The 21,223-nt window shown below is 26.4% G+C and overlaps 2 long non-coding RNA genes across 2 annotated transcripts in view; one reads left to right on the top strand and one right to left on the bottom strand.

Annotated features, from left to right (window-relative positions):
* Positions 1 to 3,858, top strand: part of LOC126278648 (uncharacterized) — a 58,297-nt gene extending 54,439 nt beyond the window's left edge. The window contains exon 2 of the long non-coding RNA XR_007550760.1: positions 3,076 to 3,858. This is a non-coding gene — a long non-coding RNA (uncharacterized LOC126278648). The remainder of the gene's footprint in view (positions 1 to 3,075) is intronic.
* The window catches only part of LOC126278646 (uncharacterized), a 159,224-nt gene that overhangs the window by 126,111 nt on the left and 11,890 nt on the right, over positions 1 to 21,223 (bottom strand). The gene's annotated exons all lie outside the window — the stretch shown is intronic.

Below are 21,223 nucleotides of genomic sequence, written 5' to 3'. Positions count from 1 at the left end.
TTTTATATTTCTGGCTGAATAAATTTGATTTATGAAAAATAAATTTATTTGCTTAAATAATAAAACTATAATTAATCTTAATAGTGAGTAAATAATGAAGTATAGTTCTCAGATGTTTTCTCTGACTGTTAATGATCTAATTATTCAACCTAGATGTCTGATTGATGAATATGCTAAAAGTTGTCGTAAGGATGTTTGATTTAAACCTCCTATTGCCCCAATAATAATTCTTAAGATAATAATTGTTCAAATAAAAGTTCTTAATTGAATACAATAAGATAAGACCATTATTGGGGCGATTTTTTGTCATGTTATTAATGTTAAACAATTATTTCATCTTGATGCTCCTATAACTTCTGGAAATCAGAAATGGAAAGGTGCAGCTCCAATCTTTAATAATAGTCTAGATCTAATTATTATTGATGGGATAAATTCTGTTTCCCATCCCATGGGATATTTTATTTGAATCAGCAAAATTGAAAATAATAATATTGTCGATGCTATTGCTTGGACAATAAAATATTTAATTGATGATTCATTTATTATTATATTTTTATTTCTTGTTAGGAGCGGAATAAATGAAAGTAAGTTGATCTCAAGTCCTATTCAAACCCCAAATCAGGAATTTGATGAAATGGACAGGATCGTTCCTATCATTAATGTTGATAGGAAGAGAAGTTTTGTAGAGTTGTTGGTCATTAAAAAGGAGAGGATTGATACCTCTATAAATGGGGTATGAACCCATTAGCTTGTTTAGCTTACCTTTTTACATTAAGGTGTATGATGCACGTTAGTTTTTGATACTAAAGGAGGTAGTTTCATTCTATCTTATGTAATTTTAATGAAGGTAATTTTATTTACTTTATTTACCCTATCAAGGTAACCCTTTAATCAGGCACTTCATTTATTTAATATATAAATCGAAAGTTTTTTTTTGAAATTCTTTTATGTATTATTTTGTTTAATTAGGATAAATTATCCTGCTCATTTTATTTTTTTTATATATATATATAATAAATAATTTATATTAATATATTACATTTAATTGAAATTAAAGTATTATAAGTTCATCTTACCATTATCAATTGATTATTTTAATGTAATTATTTACCTAGGATTATAGCTACTTATGTTTTTAGCTTAAAATAGGTTATTATAATATAATATATATAATAATATGTAATTTAATATTTAATATTATTATAATTGGATATAATAAATAAAATTATTAATTTAAATATAAAATATTATAATTAATATAAATAATTATATTAATTATAATAATATAATTATGTAAATTATCTATAATTAGATTATTTAACAAATATATATGAAAGTTAACTTAATATAAAAAAAAGAATTCATATTAATAACATATTATACTAAAATACATAATTGTATAAAATATATTTATTATATTATTTAATCTTTATTTATTTTTTAGTGAAAAGAAAGATTAAATAAGAAAGAATATAATACATTCATTGCTATACATGTTCCATATTAATCTTTAATTATATATAATAGAGAAGTTGTTGTGGTCATACATAGGGGCGTTTCTTTTTTTTTTGTTAATGTTTGTGGTTTTTTCTTTTTCTTTCTTTAAATATTTGAATCTTTTATTTTTTCCTGAATTAATAGATTTAAAATTTTCTTATTTTTTATTTTTAAAAGTTTTATTCTTGCTTGTTTATTCACTTTTTCTTTGTATTATATGTAAGTTTTGTTAGACTAAATGTTCTTTTTGCAGTAATTTGATTTAATTATCAAGTGATTTTGGATTTAGCAATTGATTTAGTATCGGCATAATTCGTGCCAGCAGCCGCGGTTATACGATTGATACAAGTGAATATTATTGGTTAAAACAGTTGTTTATATTATTAGGGTTGAAATATAAATTTGTAAGGTGAAATGTTATAATTTATTTGTGGCCCTTTTTATGAATCTGTGAACTTTAAATAATAAACTAGGATTAGATACCCTATTATTTTAAATGTTAATTATATTTACCAGGGTACTATTAGTTAAGGTCTTTAAACCCAAAGAATTTGGCGGTATCTCATTCCATTCAGAGGAACCTACCCCATGATTGATAATACACGATTTACTCTACTTAATTTATTTGTTTGTATATCTCCGTTATCAGAGAATCTTTTTAGAGTTATAATTCTCAAGATTTATAATTATAAAATATTTCAGGTCAAGGTGCAGCTTATAGTTAAGAGGAGGTGGGTTACAATAGATTTTTGTTTATAACGAATTTGATAGTGAAATACTGTTAATGAAGGTGGATTTGATAGTAATTTAATTTATTTAATTTAACTGATATTGGCTCTGAGATGTGTACACATCGCCCGTCGCTCTCATTATTGACTATTCTATTTTATTTTAAAGTAGCTTCAATTTAGATGAGATAAGTCGTAACATAGTAGATGTACTGGAAAGTGTATCTAGGAAGAGTTTAAAGATATAACTTATTAGTAAAGTGTTTCATTTACACTGAAATTTTTCTGTGCAAATCAGGATATCTTGATTATTTATTTTATTATATTTATTTTTTGTTTATTTAATTATTTAATATAAATAATTTTATTGTATTTTTGACTTAGTATATTTTATAGAATTGATTTTTTAAATTATAGTTTATTGGTGTAATGTAAGTGTTTTATGAAATATTATTTTAAATTTTTTTAAGTAGATTTTATTTATTGTACCTTTTGTATCAGGGTTTATCAAAATTTTAGTATTTATTTTACTTGTCTCGATTTGGGTTGATTTATAAATAATTTATAGTTAATGTATCATAATTATTATTAAATTATTTATAGAAATGAGATGTTAATCGTTTCCCAAGATATCTAGTTTCTTAAGAAAAAATTTAATTTTTTAAAGTTATTTGTTTTTATTTAATTTTTTAAGTAAAAATATTAACTTTTTTATTCTTTAAGGGATAAGCTTTGAAGTTAATAACCTATAATTTATTTTATAGAAATGTAATAGTAAGCATTAAACCAGCTATCTTTAAGATTACGTTTTAGTTCATTACTTTTTATTTTGATTTTATAAATATTTTAGGTTTTTTATTAAGATTATTAATTTAATTTTAAAATTTTTGTAATAATGATTTAATTAGTATATTTATTTGTATGAAATTTTTACCTTGTGAACTTATTATAAGGAACTAGGCAAAATTGATTTCCGCCTGTTTATCAAAAACATGTCCTCTTGTTTATATTTTGAGGTCTGGCCTGCTCACTGAGCGTATTTTTAAAGAGCCGCGGTATTTTGACCGTGCAAAGGTAGCATAATCATTAGTCTCTTAATTAGTGGCTGGAATGAATGGCTTGACGAGAAATCAACTGTCTCTTAATAAATTTTTGAATTTAACTTTTGAGTCAAAAGGCTTAAATTCTTCTTTAGGACGAGAAGACCCTATAGAGCTTGACATTTTACTTTTATATAGTTTTTTGTTTGTCTTTCTATATTTAATGATGATGTTTTGTTGGGGTGACATGAAGAATAGATAAACTCTTCATTATTATATCATTTATTTATGTTTGTTATTTTGATCCATAATTTATGATCATAAGATTAAGTTACCTTAGGGATAACAGCGTAATTGTTTTTGAGAGCTCATATCGACAAAGCAGATTGCGACCTCGATGTTGGATTAAGAAAAATTTTGGGTGCAGGAGCCCAATGATTAGGTCTGTTCGACCTTTAAATTCTTACATGATCTGAGTTCAGACCGGCGTGAGCCAGGTCGGTTTCTATCCTAAGATTGTTAATCCATATTAGTACGAAAGGACCATATGGTTAAAATATTTTTTGTTATATTGATTAATATTAATTTATTTACTATTTTGACAGATTAATGTGTTGAATTTAGAATTCATTTATGTAGATTTTTTCTACAAATAGTATTGATACTTTATGATTTATTTATATTTATTTTGAATTTTCTTTTATTGGTTATTTGTGTTTTAATTAGTGTTGCCTTTTTAACTTTATTAGAGCGTAAGGTTTTAGGTTATATTCAGATTCGAAAGGGTCCAAATAAGGTAGGTTTTGTTGGAATTCCTCAGCCATTTAGAGATGCTATTAAGTTAATTTGTAAGGAGCAGCCAATTCCTATTATATCTAATTACCTACTTTATTATTTTTCCCCTGTTTTTAATTTAATGATTTCTTTAGCCGTTTGAGTAATTTTTCCTTATTTAACTTATATGTGTTCTTTTTCTTATGGATTTTTATTTTTTTTATGTTGTACTAGATTAGGTGTTTATACTGTTATAATTGCTGGTTGATCTTCTAATTCAAATTATTCATTATTAGGTTCTCTTCGTTCTGTTGCTCAAACAATTTCTTATGAAGTTAGTTTAGCTTTAATTTTATTGTCTTTAATTATTTTAATTGGTAGTTTTAATATGTTTGATTTTATAAACTATCAGCTTTATTGTTGATTTATTATTATTTCTTTTCCTTTAGCTTTAGCTTGTTTTGCTTCTTGCTTAGCTGAAACTAATCATACTCCTTTTGATTTTGCTGAAGGGGAATCTGAGTTAGTTTCAGGATTTAATATTGAGTATGGTGCGGGTGGTTTTACTTTAATTTTTTTAGCTGAATATACTAGAATTGTCTTCATAAGAATGTTATTGGCTTTAATTTTTTTGGGTGGTGATTTTTATTCTTTTATATTTTTTATTAAGCTTGCTATTATATCTTTTGGTTTTATTTGGGTTCGTGGAACATTACCACGGTTCCGTTATGATAAATTAATGTACTTAGCTTGAAAAAGTTTTTTACCTTTATCTTTGAATTTTTTTATTTTCTTTGTTGGTTTAAAGATTTTATTTATCTCATTTGTTTAGTGAAATTTTTTGAGAAAAGTTAATAGAAGAGTTAAACTTCTAATTTTATGTTTTCAAAACATATGCTTTTCCTAAGCTAATTAACTTTATTCCTTAATTAATTTATCTCATGCGTTTGCGACATGGACATTAATTAAGAAATATGTGAAGTAAATAATTGTTAAGATTTGACCTGTTATAATATAAGGTTCTTCAACAGGTCGTTTACCAATTCACGTTAGTAAGCATACAACAACTACTATAATTCAGAATAAAATTTGATTAATAGGGTAAAATTGAATGCCTCGGAATGGTGTTTTATTATAAAATGGTAAAATTATTAAGATTCTAATTGATAAAAATAATGCAATAACACCACCAAACTTATTAGGGATAGATAGTAGAATTGCATATGCAAATAGGAAATATCATTCTGGTTGAATATGAACTGGTGTTACTAATGGGTTGGCAGGTACAAAGTTATCTGGATCTCCTAATAGGTAAGGATTAATTAAACATAGTATAATTAATAATGATGTTATTATTACAAATGTAATAGAATCCTTAAAGGTAAAGTATGGATGGAATGGAATTTTTTCAATATCTCCATTTAGTCCAAGAGGATTATTAGATCCTGTTTGGTGAAGAAAAAATAAATGAATTGCTGCTATAACAGCAATAATAAATGGTAATACAAAATGGAATGTGAAGAATCGATTTAATGTTGCATTATCAACAGCGAATCCTCCTCATACTCATTGGACTAAATCTGTTCCTAAGTATGGGATTGCTGATAATAAATTAGTAATTACTGTTGCACCTCAAAAAGATATTTGGCCTCAGGGTAAGACATATCCTATAAATGCAGTTGCTATAACTAAAAATAAAATCACTGTACCAATTATTCAGGTATGTATATATATATAAGATCCATAGTAAATTCCCCGTCCTACATGTAAGTAAATACAAATAAAAAATATAGATGCTCCATTTGCGTGTAAGGTTCGGATAATTCAACCATTATTTACGTCTCGGCAGATGTGTACTACACTACTGAATGCTATTTCAATATTTGATGTATAATGTATAGCTAAAAATAGTCCAGTTACGATTTGAATTACCAAACATAACCCTAATAGGGATCCAAAATTTCATCAAAATGAAATATTTGTTGGGGCAGGTAAGTCAATTAAAGAGTTATTAATAATTTTAATTAAAGGATGTCTTAATCGTAAGGGTTTATTCATTAGTAATTATCTTATTTTATGAATAGGTCCCTGATTAATATTGGTGATTTTAACAACTGCTAGTAGTGCTAAAAATAAATAAATTATTATTATTATTGTAATAATGAATGTTGGTCTATTATATAATTTTTCTAAAGATATTGTTATTTCTTGATAATTGATTGAATTATCAATATTTATAGTTTCGGTGTTTTTGAAAAAGTCTATAAATATAGATATATCTAGAATAATTAATATTAATATGATAAATACTCACATTATTAATGTAATAATTATAGTGATTGATTTAGGCTGAAATATTTCGTTTGATGCAATTCTTGTAATGTAAATTAATAATACTAGTATACCACCAAGAAATGTTAAAAATAAAATATATGATAAATAATATCTTTCTATTATTGTTCCTGTTATTAATCCAACTAGGAAGGTTTGAAGGATAATAAAAAGCATTATTGATATTGGGTGTCTTAATTTAATAAAATTAATATTTATTACATTTGATAATGATATAATTATTATTTTGATCATTTCAGGGGTTAGTTTATTTAAAATACCGGTTTTGGGGACCGATGATGGAAGCTTTTCCACCTCTGAAGTTTTAAAAGTGGGGGCTGGACTTATTTCCGGTTTACAAGACCGGCGTTTTTTTTAAACTATTAAAACTAATGTTTATATTCTCTATTTTTACTTCTTTATTGATTTATTTTGCTGGTGTTAATGTTTTTTCTTCTAAACGTAAACATTTATTAATGGTTCTTTTGAGATTAGAATATATTGTTGTTTCTTTATTTATGTTAGTTATTGTTTTTCTTATTGAGTTTGATTATGATTATTTTTTTCCTGTTATTTTTTTAGTTTTTTCTGTTTGTGAGGGTGCTTTAGGTCTTTCTATTTTAGTTTCAATAATTCGTTCTCATGGTAATGATTTTTTAAATTCTTTTGGTTTATCTTTATGTTAAAGTATTTATTTATAACTATTTTTTTGATCCCTCTTTGTTTATTAAATAATTGTTGATGGTTGGTTCATTCTTTAATGTTTCTGTCGGGTTTTGTTTTTATAATTTGTGTTTATTCATATGCTGATTTGAATATAATTAGATATTATTTTGGTATTGATTATTTTTCTTTTAGTTTAATTTTACTTAGTTTTTGGAATTGTTCTTTAATAATCACTGCTAGAGGTTCAGTTTATTTAAGTTCATATCATTCTAATTTTTTTGTTTTTATGGTTTTGATTTTAGTAATTATGCTTTATTGTTCATTTGCTAGATTAAGTCTTCTTTCTTTTTATATTTTTTTTGAGGCTAGATTAGTTCCTACTTTACTTTTAATTTTGGGTTGGGGTTATCAACCTGAGCGTTTGCAGGCTGGTGTTTATTTAATTTTTTATACTTTGGTTGCTAGATTACCTTTATTATTAGTTTTATTTAAGGTTTATGATTTTTCTAATACTTTATATTTTCCTTTATTGGTTGATTTTGGTTCTTATTATTTTATGTTTTATGTATTTATAATTTTGGCTTTTTTAGTTAAGATACCTATGTTTTTGGTTCATTTATGACTTCCTAAGGCTCATGTAGAGGCCCCTATTTCAGGTAGAATAATTCTTGCTGGTGTTTTATTAAAGTTAGGTGGTTATGGTATTTTTCGTGTTATAAAGGTTAATTCTTATTTGGGTTTAAAGTTTAATTATTTTTGATTGTCTTTAGGTTTATCTGGGGGTGTTATTGTAAGATTTATTTGTTTTCGTCAGGTTGATTTAAAGTCTTTAATTGCATATTCTTCTGTTGCTCATATAAGAATGGTTATTGGTGGATTGATGACTATGAATTGATGAGGTTGTGTAGGTTCTCTTTCTCTAATGGTTGGTCATGGTTTATGTTCTTCTGGTTTATTTTGTTTATCTAATATTATTTATGAACGTTTAGGTAGACGAAGATTATTAATTAACAAGGGTATAATTAATTTGATGCCAAGAATGGCTTTATGATGATTTCTTTTAAGATCATCAAATATGGCTGCTCCTCCTTCTTTAAATTTGGTAGGTGAAATTAGATTATTAAATAGAATTATATCTTGATCTTCTTTTAGATTCTTTGCTTTGATTTTTTTATCTTTCTTTAGAGCTGTTTATACTTTGTATATATATTCTTATTCTCAGCATGGGAATTATTATTCTGGTGTTTATACTTGTTCTCTTGGTTATTTTCGTGAATATCATCTTTTACTTTTACATTGATTGCCTTTAAATATTCTCTGTTTAAAGGGTGAATATTTCTTTGTTTAGTTTGCTTAAGTATTTTAATTAAAAATATTGTTTTGTGGAATCAATGATATGAAGTTTTTCATCTTAGGCCGTGAATTTATTTTCTATTTGTTCTTTGAGTTTTTTTTCTTTGTTTATTTCGAGAACTATAATTTTTATTTTAGGTATTTATTATTTAATAATTGATTATAGAGTTTTTGTTGAGTGAGAGCTTTTCAATTTAAATGGTTCTATAGTTGTTATAACTTTAATTTTGGATTGAATATCTCTTATTTTTATATCTTTTGTTATATATATTTCTTCTTTGGTTATTTATTATAGAGAGGATTATATATCTGGTGAAAAGAATATAAATCGTTTTATTATTATTGTTTTAATATTTATTCTTTCTATAGGTTTTTTAATTATTAGTCCTAATTTAATTAGAATTATATTAGGTTGAGATGGTTTAGGTTTAGTTTCTTATTGTTTAGTTATTTATTATCAAAATGTAAAATCTTATAGTGCTGGTATATTAACTGCACTTTCTAATCGTATTGGTGATGTTGCTATTTTAATTTCTATTGCATGAATGTTAAATTTTGGTGGTTGAAATTATATTTATTATTATGATTTTATTTCTAATTCTTTTGAAATAAAGCTCATTACTATATTAATTGTTTTAGCAGCTATAACTAAGAGAGCTCAGATTCCTTTCTCTTCATGACTTCCTGCTGCTATAGCAGCTCCTACTCCTGTTACTGCTTTAGTTCATTCTTCTACTCTTGTTACTGCTGGTGTTTATTTATTAATTCGTTTTAGACCAATATTGGATACTTATAATTGTGGTTGATTTTTACTTTTAATTGGTTGTATAACTATATTTATGGCTGGATTGGGCGCTAATTTTGAGTTTGATTTAAAGAAGATTATTGCTCTTTCTACTTTAAGACAACTTGGTTTAATAATAAGAATTTTGGCTATAGGTTATCCAAAGCTTGCATTTTTTCATTTATTGGCTCATGCTTTATTTAAGGCATTATTATTTATATGTGCAGGTTCAATAATTCATAATTTGAAGGATTCTCAGGATATTCGTTTTATAGGATCAATTGTTAATTTCATACCTTTAACTTCAGTTTGTTTTAATGTTTCTAGTTTATCTTTGTGTGGAATACCTTTTTTAGCGGGATTTTATTCAAAGGATTTAATTCTTGAGATGGTTTGTTTAAGATGAATTAATTGTTTAATTTTTCTCTTTATTTTTTTTCTACTGGTTTAACTGCTTCTTATTCTTTTCGTTTGTTTTATTATTCAATATCTGGTGATAACAATTTTTATTCTAGATTTTCTTTTGATGATAAGGGTTATTATTTTTCATTTGGAATAATTGGTCTAATGTTTGTTGCTGTTTTTGGTGGTAGTCTTTTATCTTGATTAATTTTTCCTATTCCTCATGTGATTGCTTTACCTTATTATTTAAAGTTTTTAACTATTACAGTTGTTATTTTAGGTGCTTATTTAGGTTATCTTATTTCTAATTTTGATTTTTCTCATAATTTATTTTCTTTAAGTATACTTTCTTTTGTTAGATTTGCTGGTTCTATATGATTTATACCTTTTCTTTCAACTAAGTTTATTAGATATATTCCTTTAAAAATAGGTTATTATTCATCTAAGTCATTTGAATATGGTTGAGGTGAATTACTTGGTGGTCAAGGTTTATATAGATTATTTATTTATTTAATTGGTTATATTCAAGGTTGATATGATTCTAATTTCAAGATTTATCTTTTAACTTTTATTTTTTGAATATTTATTTTGGTAATATTGTTTTTCGTTTACTTAAATAGCTTATAATTAGAGCGTGACACTGAAGATGTTAAGGAAGTATTTTTACTTTTAAGTATTTATAAATATAGATATATTATTTTTACAGTGAAAATGTAATGTTTTATTTAAACTATATAAATTTTAGAAATGTTAACGGAGTTTAACCGCTAATATAAAAAGTTAGCAGCTTTCATATTGGCTTTACATTTCCTTAATTGGAACTATTATAGTTCAATTATATTATTAACAGTAATACGCCTCTTTTTGGCTTCAATTAATAAGAATAAGGGTAGTACATACCAATCTTCCAGGTCGAAACTGACTGCAATATTTCGCTTCTTATTCTATTTAAGGTTGATTGATAATATCAATACTTTTTGAATGCAACCCAAATGTTATATTTAACTACAACCCTTTATTCTGCTCATTGTAATGCTCCTTGGTTTCATTCATGGTATAGTCCTCCTAATAGAACTAGAATCAAAAATATTGTTGATACTGTTCAGATTATAATGTCTGAAGTTTTAAAAATAATTACAATTGGTAGAATTAGTGCAATTTCTACATCAAAAATTAAAAAGATTACTGCGATTAGGAAGAATCGTATTGAGAATGGTATTCGTGCTGATCTTTTTGGATCAAACCCACATTCAAATGGTGATCTTTTTTCTCGATCATTAATTAATTTTTTTGATAGTGTTGTTGCCAGGATTATAACAATTATTGGAATAATAAATCTAATGAAAACTCTTGTTGATAGAATTAGAATTGTTTTTCTTGATTTATATCAAGTTTTCTGATTGGAAGTCAAATGTACTATTTATACTAGAAAAACAATTATCTACCTCATCAATAAATAGAGATATATAAGAATAATCATACTACGTCTATGAAGTGTCAGTATCATGCTGCTGCTTCAAATCCAAAGTGATGTCTTGGTGAAAATTGATTTATTGAGTGTCGAAGTAGACATGTTGATAAAAAGATTGTTCCAATAATTACGTGTAAACCATGGAATCCTGTTGCAACAAAGAATGTTGATCCATAAACTGCATCTGCAATGGTAAAAGGTGCTTCTCAATATTCATATGCTTGAAGTATTGTAAAGTATAGTCCTAATAACACTGTGAAGAATAATCCTTGTAGTGCTTGAGTATGATTAGATTCCATTAAACTATGATGTGCTCATGTTACTGTTACTCCTGATGCTAAAAGAATAGCTGTATTAAGTAATGGAATTTGTATAGGGTTAAAGGGTTGAATTCCTATTGGAGGTCATAGTATTCCTAGTTCAATTGTTGGTGCTAATCTTCTTCTAAAGAATGCTCAAAAAAAAGAAACGAAAAATAATACCTCTGATGCAATAAATAAAATTATTCCTCATCGTAATCCAATTGATACAAATCCTGTATGTAATCCTTGATATGTTCCTTCTCGTACTACATCTCGTCATCATTGAATTATAGTTAGTAGGGTAATTCCAAATCCAATTATGAATAAGTTAATATTAAATAGGTGGAATCATTTTGCTAGTCCTGATACTAGGACTATTGCTCCAATTGCTCCTGTTAATGGTCAAGGTCTATAGTCTACTAAGTGGAATGGGTGGTTTGAGTGAGTTGTTAACATAGGTTTAATATACTTCTCTAGAATATAGAGTTCTTAGAATTGAGAAAACATAGGCTTGAATTATTGCTACTGCTGATTCTAGAATTAATAGAAGTATTTGTCCAATAATTAGTAATGAGATTAAGTTTATTGCTATAGATGGTCCTGTGTTTCCTAATAAGGTTAATAATAAGTGTCCTGCAATTATATTTGCTGCCAACCGTACTGCTAATGTACCTGGTCGAATAACATTACTAATTGTTTCAATTAGTACTATAAATGATATTAATGCAGGCGGTGTACCTTGTGGTACAAGGTGTGTAAATATATGATTAGTATGGTTAATTCATCCAAATAATATAAATCTTAGCCATATAGGTAGGGCAATTGCAAATGTTAATGCTAAATGTCTTGTTCTAGTAAAAATATAAGGGAATAATCCTATGGAATTGTTAAATAATATTATAATAAAAATTGAGATGAAAATGAATGTTGTTCCATTAAATGATTTTGGTCCAAGAAATGTGTTAAATTCATTATGTAAGGTTAAATTTAGTTTATTTCAGATAATGTTAATTCGTGATGGTGTAAGTCAAAATAGTGATGGGATTAATAATAGTCCTAGAAATGTTCTAGTTCAATTTAATGATAAATTAAAGATGTTAGTTGATGGGTCAAATGTTGAGAATAGATTTGTTATCATTTTCAATTTAAGTTTTTTATTTCAATTGTTCCTTTTTCTGCTCTTTTAATAAGGTTAGGTTTAAATGAGAAGAAGTTTATTTGATTAAACGAGATTAATGTAGCTGAAAATATAATGAATAGTGAGAATCATATAAGAGGGGATATTTGAGGGATTTGGATATAATTTCCCCATCAGAAGTAGTCGTTAATTTACTATAATTTGGTTTAAGAGACCATTACTTACTTTCAGTCATCTGATGAATTTCAAGGTGTACTAATTTTTTTTAGTTACTTTAGATTGACACTCTAATGTTATTTATTTTAACTAACTCCTTAAATTATCTTAGATAATCACTTAATAAATAAATTTACTGAAGTTCTTTCAATTACAATTGGTATAAATCTGTGGTTTGCTCCACAGATTTCTGAGCATTGTCCAAAGAATAATCCAGGTCGATTTATTGTGAATGTTCCTTGATTTAACCAACCTGGCGTTGCATCAATTTTAACCCCTAATGCAGGAACTGCTCATGAGTGTAGAACATCTGATGCTCTTGTTAATACTCGTACTTCTGTATTTATTGGTAGGATTGTTCGGTTATCTACATCTAGTAGTCGGAATCCATCATTTTCTAGGTCTTGTTCTGGTGTTATATAAGTGTCAAATTCTACGTCTATGAAGTCTGAATATTCATATCTTCAATATCATTGTCGTCCAATGGTTTTAATTGTAATTATTGCATCTACTGAATCATCAAGTAAATATAATAGTCGTAATGATGGAAGGGCAATAAAAATTAATGTAATTGCTGGTAAAGCTGTTCAGATTTTTTCAATTAAATGTCCATGAAGTATATTACGGTTAGTATAGGCAATAAATAATATATAACTTAGGGCATAACCTACAATTACTGTAATTAATAATAATACGACCATAGTATGATCATGAAAGAATGATAATTGCTCCATTAATGGTGAAGCTCCATCTTGAAGAGATAAATTTGATCATGTTGCCATTAATAAATATTTTCTAATAAAAGGTCAAACCTTTATTTGTAGAGCTTAAATCTACTGCACTAATCTGCCATATTAGAATCTAGAGATTAATGGTAATTCTGAGTAACTATGTTCTGCAGGAGGGTTATTTTGTAGTCATTCTGTTGATCTTCTTATGTTAGCTCTAAATATAATTGCTCGGTTTGTAATCATTCTTTCTCATATAATTACAATGAATATAATGATTCCTACAATAGAAATTGTAGACCCAATTCTTGATACTACGTTTCATGATGTATATGCGTCTGGGTAGTCAGAGTATCGTCGAGGTATTCCTGCTAATCCTAGGAAGTGTTGAGGAAAGAATGTTATATTTACTCCAATGAATATAATTGTAAATTGGATTTTTAATCATGTATTATTTATAGTTAATCCTGTAAATAGTGGATATCATTGAATGACACCTCCTATAATTGCAAATACTGCTCCTATAGATAATACATAATGAAAGTGGGCTACTACATAATATGTATCATGTAATACAATATCAAGTGATGAATTTGCTAATACTAATCCTGTTAATCCACCAATTGTAAATAGGAAAATAAATCCTAGAGCTCATAATAATGGTGGATTGAACTTGAATTTAGTTCCATATAATGTAGCTAATCATCTAAATACCTTAATTCCTGTAGGTACAGCAATAATTATTGTTGCTGATGTAAAATATGCTCGTGTGTCAACATCCATTCCTACTGTAAATATATGATGTGCTCATACAATAAATCCTATTAGTCCAATTGATAGTATAGCATAAATTATACCTAATGTTCCAAATGATTCAATTTTTCCTCTTTCTTGACATACAATATGTGAAATAATTCCGAACCCCGGTAGAATTAAAATATAAACTTCTGGGTGTCCAAAGAATCAAAATAGATGTTGATATAGAATTGGGTCACCCCCTCCTGTAGGGTCAAAGAATGATGTATTTAAATTTCGATCTGTTAATAATATAGTAATAGCTCCTGCTAAAACTGGAAGTGAAAGAAGGAGAAGTAATGCTGTAATAGCTACAGATCATACAAATAAAGGTGTTTGATCTAAAGTTATACTTTCTGATCGTATATTAATTGCTGTTGTAATGAAATTCACTGCACCAAGAATAGATGATACACCTGCTAAGTGCAGTGAAAAAATAGCTAGATCTACAGATGCACCCCCGTGTGCAATAGCTCCTGCTAGAGGAGGGTAAACTGTTCATCCTGTACCAGCACCATTATCTACTATAGAAGATGTAAGAAGAAGGGTTAGTGAAGGTGGTAGTAATCAAAAACTTATATTATTTATTCGTGGAAATGCTATATCTGGTGCACCAATTATTAGTGGAACAAGTCAATTACCAAATCCACCAATTATAATAGGTATTACTATAAAGAAAATTATTACGAATGCGTGAGCTGTAATAATAACATTATAAATCTGGTCATCCCCAATTAGAGATCCGGGTTGGCCAAGTTCAGCACGAATAAGTATTCTTATTGATGTTCCTACTATTCCTGCTCATGCTCCAAATATGAAGTATAAAGTACCAATGTCCTTATGGTTTGTTGAGAATAATCATTTTTGCGGTAAGATGGATGAATTTTAGGTGGTAGACTGTAAATCTACTTATGAGATGTTTTCTCTCTTATCATATTTAGGTCTTATATTCAATTATGATTCTAGACTTATATTCAATTATGATTCTAGACTGCAATTCTAGAGGTGTAAAATTTTACTAAGGCCTAAAAGATTATTCTTTTAATTATAACTTTGAAGGTTATTAGTTTGATTAACTTAAGTCCTTAGTATAATGAAATTAAGGTTGATGTTGAAATCAATCCTATTGTTGAAATTATTACTGTTATAGGAAGAATGATTCTTGATTTTTGGGACTTTATCTTTATAGATCACGAATTTTCTGTGTATGATATAATTAGAGCTGAGAATCTAATACGTATATAGTAGTAGAGTGTAATTGTAGTTAATACAACTATAATAGTTATAATAGTTGTTATATTGTTTCTATTAATGATTGTATTACAATTCATTTTGGTAAGAATCCAAGGAATGGTGGTAGTCCACCTAAAGATAATAAAGATAAGAATATTATGAATTTAATTTCGGTTTTTATATTTCTGGCTGAATAAATTTGATTTATGAAAAATAAATTTATTTGCTTAAATAATAAAACTATAATTAATCTTAATAGTGAGTAAATAATGAAGTATAGTTCTCAGATGTTTTCTCTGACTGTTAATGATCTAATTATTCAACCTAGATGTCTGATTGATGAATATGCTAAAAGTTGTCGTAAGGATGTTTGATTTAAACCTCCTATTGCCCCAATAATAATTCTAGACCAACATTCATTATTACAATAATAATAATAATTTATTTATTTTTAGCACTACTAGCAGTTGTTAAAATCACCAATATTAATCAGGGACCTATTCGTAAAATAAGATAATTACTAATGAATAAACTCTTACGATTAAGACATCCTTTAATTAAAATTATTAATAACTCTTTAATTGACTTACCTGCCCCAACAAATATTTCATTTTGATGAAATTTTGGATCCCTATTAGGGTTATTTTTGGTAATTCAAATCGTAACTGGACTATTTTTAGCTATACATTATACATCAAATATTGAAATAGCATTCAGTAGTGTAGTACACATCTGCCGAGACGTAAATAATGGTTGAATTATCCGAACCTTACACGCAAATGGAGCATCTATATTTTTTATTTGTATTTACTTACATGTAGGACGGGGAATTTACTATGGATCTTATATATATATACATACCTGAATAATTGGTACAGTGATTTTATTTTTAGTTATAGCAACTGCATTTATAGGATATGTCTTACCCTGAGGCCAAATATCTTTTTGAGGTGCAACAGTAATTACTAATTTATTATCAGCAATCCCATACTTAGGAACAGATTTAGTCCAATGAGTATGAGGAGGATTCGCTGTTGATAATGCAACATTAAATCGATTCTTCACATTCCATTTTGTATTACCATTTATTATTGCTGCTATAGCAGCAATTCATTTATTTTTTCTTCACCAAACAGGATCTAATAATCCTCTTGGACTAAATGGAGATATTGAAAAAATTCCATTCCATCCATACTTTACCTTTAAGGATTCTATTACATTTGTAATAATAACATCATTATTAATTATACTATGTTTAATTAATCCTTACCTATTAGGAGATCCAGATAACTTTGTACCTGCCAACCCATTAGTAACACCAGTTCACATTCAACCAGAATGATATTTCCTATTTGCATATGCAATTCTACGATCTATCCCTAATAAGTTAGGAGGTGTTATTGCATTATTTTTATCAATTAGAATCTTAATAATTTTACCATTTTATAATAAAACACCATTCCGAGGCATTCAATTTTACCCTATTAATCAAATTTTATTCTGAATTATAGTAGTTGTTGTATGCTTACTAACGTGAATTGCTAAACGACCTGTTGAAGAACCTTATATTATAACAGGTCAAATCTTAACAATTATTTACTTCACATATTTCTTAATTAAAGTCCATGTCGCAAACGCATGAGATAAATTAATTAAGGAATAAAGTTAATTAGCTTAGGAAAAGCATATGTTTTGAAAACATAAAATTAGAAGTTTAACTCTTCTATTAACTTTTCTCAAAAAATTTCACTAAACAAATGAGATAAATAAAATCTTTAAACCAACAAAGAAAATAAAAAAATTCAAAGATAAAGGTAAAAAACTTTTTCAAGCTAAGTACATTAATTTATCATAACGGAACCGTGGTAATGTTCCACGAACCCAAATAAAACCAAAAGATATAATAGCAAGCTAATAAAAAATATAAAAGAATAAAAATCACCGCCCAAAAAAATTAAAGCCAATAACATTCTTATGAAGACAATTCTAGTATATTCAGCTAAAAAAATTAAAGTAAAACCACCCGCACCCTACTCAATATTAAATCCTGAAACTAACTCAGATTCCCCTTCAGCAAAATCAAAAGGAGTACGATTAGTTTCAGCTAAGCAAGAAGCAAAACAAGCTAAAGCTAAAGGAAAAGAAATAATAATAAATCAACAATAAAGCTGATAGTTTATAAAATCAAACATATTAAAACTACCAATTAAAATAATTAAAGACAATAAAATTAAAGCTAAACTAACTTCATAAGAAATTGTTTGAGCAACAGAACGAAGAGAACCTAATAATGAATAATTTGAATTAGAAGATCAACCAGCAATTATAACAGTATAAACACCTAATCTAGTACAACATAAAAAAAATAAAAATCCATAAGAAAAAGAACACATATAAGTTAAATAAGGAAAAATTACTCAAACGGCTAAAGAAATCATTAAATTAAAAACAGGGGAAAAATAATAAAGTAGGTAATTAGATATAATAGGAATTGGCTGCTCCTTACAAATTAACTTAATAGCATCTCTAAATGGCTGAGGAATTCCAACAAAACCTACCTTATTTGGACCCTTTCGAACCTGAATATAACCTAAAACCTTACGCTCTAATAAAGTTAAAAAGGCAACACTAATTAAAACACAAATAACCAATAAAAGAAAATTCAAAATAAATATAAATAAATCATAAAGTATCAATACTATTTGTAGAAAAAATCTACATAAATGAATTCTAAATTCAACACATTAATCTGTCAAAATAGTAAATAAATTAATATTAATCAATATAACAATAATATTTTAACCATATGGTCCTTTCGTACTAATATGGATTAACAATCTTAGGATAGAAACCGACCTGGCTCACGCCGGTCTGAACTCAGATCATGTAAGAATTTAAAGGTCGAACAGACCTAATCATTGGGCTCCTGCACCCAAAATTTTTCTTAATCCAACATCGAGGTCGCAATCTGCTTTGTCGATATGAGCTCTCAAAAACAATTACGCTGTTATCCCTAAGGTAACTTAATCTTATGATCATAAATTATGGATCAAAATAACAAACATAAATAAATGATATAATAATGAAGAGTTTATCTATTCTTCATGTCACCCCAACAAAACATCATCATTAAATATAGAAAGACAAACAATAAACTATATAAAAGTAAAATGTCAAGCTCTATAGATTCTCTGATAATGGAGATATACAAACAAATAAATTAAGTAGAGTAAATCGTGTATTATCAATCATGGGGTAGGTTCCTCTGAATGGAATGAGATACCGCCAAATTCTTTGGGTTTAAAGACCTTAACTAATAGTACCCTGGTAAATATAATTAACATTTAAAATAATAGGGTATCTAATCCTAGTTTATTATTTAAATTTCACAGATTCATAAAAAGGGCCACAAATAAATTTTAACATTTCACCTTACAAATTTATATTTCAACCCTAATAATATAAACAACTGTTTTAACCAATAATATTCACTTGTATCAATCGTATAACCGCGGCTGCTGGCACGAATTATGCCGATACTAAATCAATTGCTAAATCCAAAATCACTTGATAATTAAATCAAATTACTGCAAAAAGAACATTTAGTCTAACAAAACTTACATATAATACAAAGAAAAAGTGAATAAACAAGCAAGAATAAAACTTTTAACAATTAAAAAATAAGAAAATTTTAAATCTATTAATTCAGGAAAAAATAAAAGATTCAAATATTTAAAGAAAAAAAAAGAAAAAAACCACAAACATTAACAAAAAGAAAAGAAACGCCCCTATGTATGACCACAACAACTTCTCTATTATATATAATTAAAGATTAATATGGAACATGTATAGCAATAAATGTATTATATTCTTTCTTATTTAATCTTTCTTTTCACTAATAAATAAAGAAAGATTAAATAATATAATAATTATATTTTATACAATTATGTAATTTAATATAATATGTTATTAATATGAATTCTTTTTTTATATTAAGTTAACTTTCATATATATTAGTTAAATAATCTAATTATAGATAATGTACATAATTATATTATTATAATTAATATAATTATTTATATTAATTATAATATTTTATATTTAAATTAATAATTTTATTTATTATATCCAATTATAATAATATTAAATATTAAATTACATATTATTATATATATTATATTATAATAACCTATTTTAAGCTAAAAACATAAGTAGCTATAATCCTAGGTAAATAATTACATTAAAATAATCAATTGATAATGGTAAGATGAACTTATAATACTTTAATTTCAATTAAATGTAATATATTAATATAAATTATTTTTTATATATATATATATATAAAAAAAATAAAATGAGCAGGATAAATTAATCCTAATTAAACAAAATAATACATAAAAGAATTTCAAAAAAAACTTTCGATTTATATATTAAATAAATGAAGTGCCTGATTAAAGGGTTACCTTGATAGGGTAAATAAAGTAAATAAAATTACCTTCATTAAAATTACATAAGATAGAATTAAACTACCTCCTTTAGTATCAAAAACTAACGTGCATCATACACCTTAATGTAAAAAGGTAAGCTAAACAAGCTAATGGGTTCATACCCTATTTATAGAGGTATCAATCCTCTCCTTTTTAATGACCAACAACTCTACAAAACTTCTCTTCCTATCAACATTAATGATAGGAACGATCCTGTCCATTTCATCAAATTCCTGATTTGGGGTTTGAATAGGACTTGAGATCAACTTACTTTCATTTATTCCGCTCCTAACAAGAAATAAAAATATAATAATAAATGAATCATCAATTAAATATTTTATTGTCCAAGCAATAGCATCGACAATATCCCATGGGATGGGAAACAGAATTTATCCCATCAATAATAATTAGATCTAGACTATTATTAAAGACTGGAGCTGCACCTTTCCATTTCTGATTTCCAGAAGTTATAGGAGCATCAAGATGAAATAATTGTTTAACATTAATAACATGACAAAAAATCGCCCCAATAATGGTCTTATCTTATTGTATTCAATTAAGAACTTTTATTTGAACAATTATTATCTTAAGAATTATTATTGGGGCAATAGCAGGTTTAAATCAAACATCCTTACGACAACTTTTAGCATATTCATCAATCAGACATCTAGGTTGAATAATTAGATCATTAACAGTCAGAGAAAACATCTGAGAACTATACTTCATTATTTACTCACTATTAAGATTAATTATAGTTTTATTATTTAAGCAAATAAATTTATTTTTCATAAATCAAATTTATTCAGCCAGAAATATAAAAACCGAAATTAAATTCATAATATTCTTATCTTTATTATCTTTAGGTGGACTACCACCATTCCTTGGATTCTTACCAAAATGAATTGGAATACAATCATTAATAGAAAACAATATAACAACTATTATAACTATTATAGTTGTATTAACTACAATTACACTCTACTACTATATACGTATTAGATTCTCAGCTCTAATTATATCATACACAGAAAATTCGTGATCTATAAAGATAAAGTCCCAAAAATCAAGAATCATTCTTCCTATAACAGTAATAATTTCAACAATAGGATTGATTTCAACATCAACCTTAATTTCATTATACTAAGGACTTAAGTTAATCAAACTAATAACTTTCAAAGTTATAATTAAAAGAATAATCTTTTAGGCCTTAGTAAAATTTTACACCTCTAGAATTGCAGTCTCGAATCATAATTGAATATAAGACCTAAATATGATAAG

This window comes from Schistocerca gregaria, chromosome 6 (assembly GCF_023897955.1).
Source record: "Schistocerca gregaria isolate iqSchGreg1 chromosome 6, iqSchGreg1.2, whole genome shotgun sequence".
Taxonomy (NCBI): Eukaryota; Metazoa; Arthropoda; class Insecta; order Orthoptera; family Acrididae; genus Schistocerca; species Schistocerca gregaria.
Note: the sequence above shows the minus strand (reverse complement) of the source record. Positions and strands in the feature narration are given on the sequence as shown.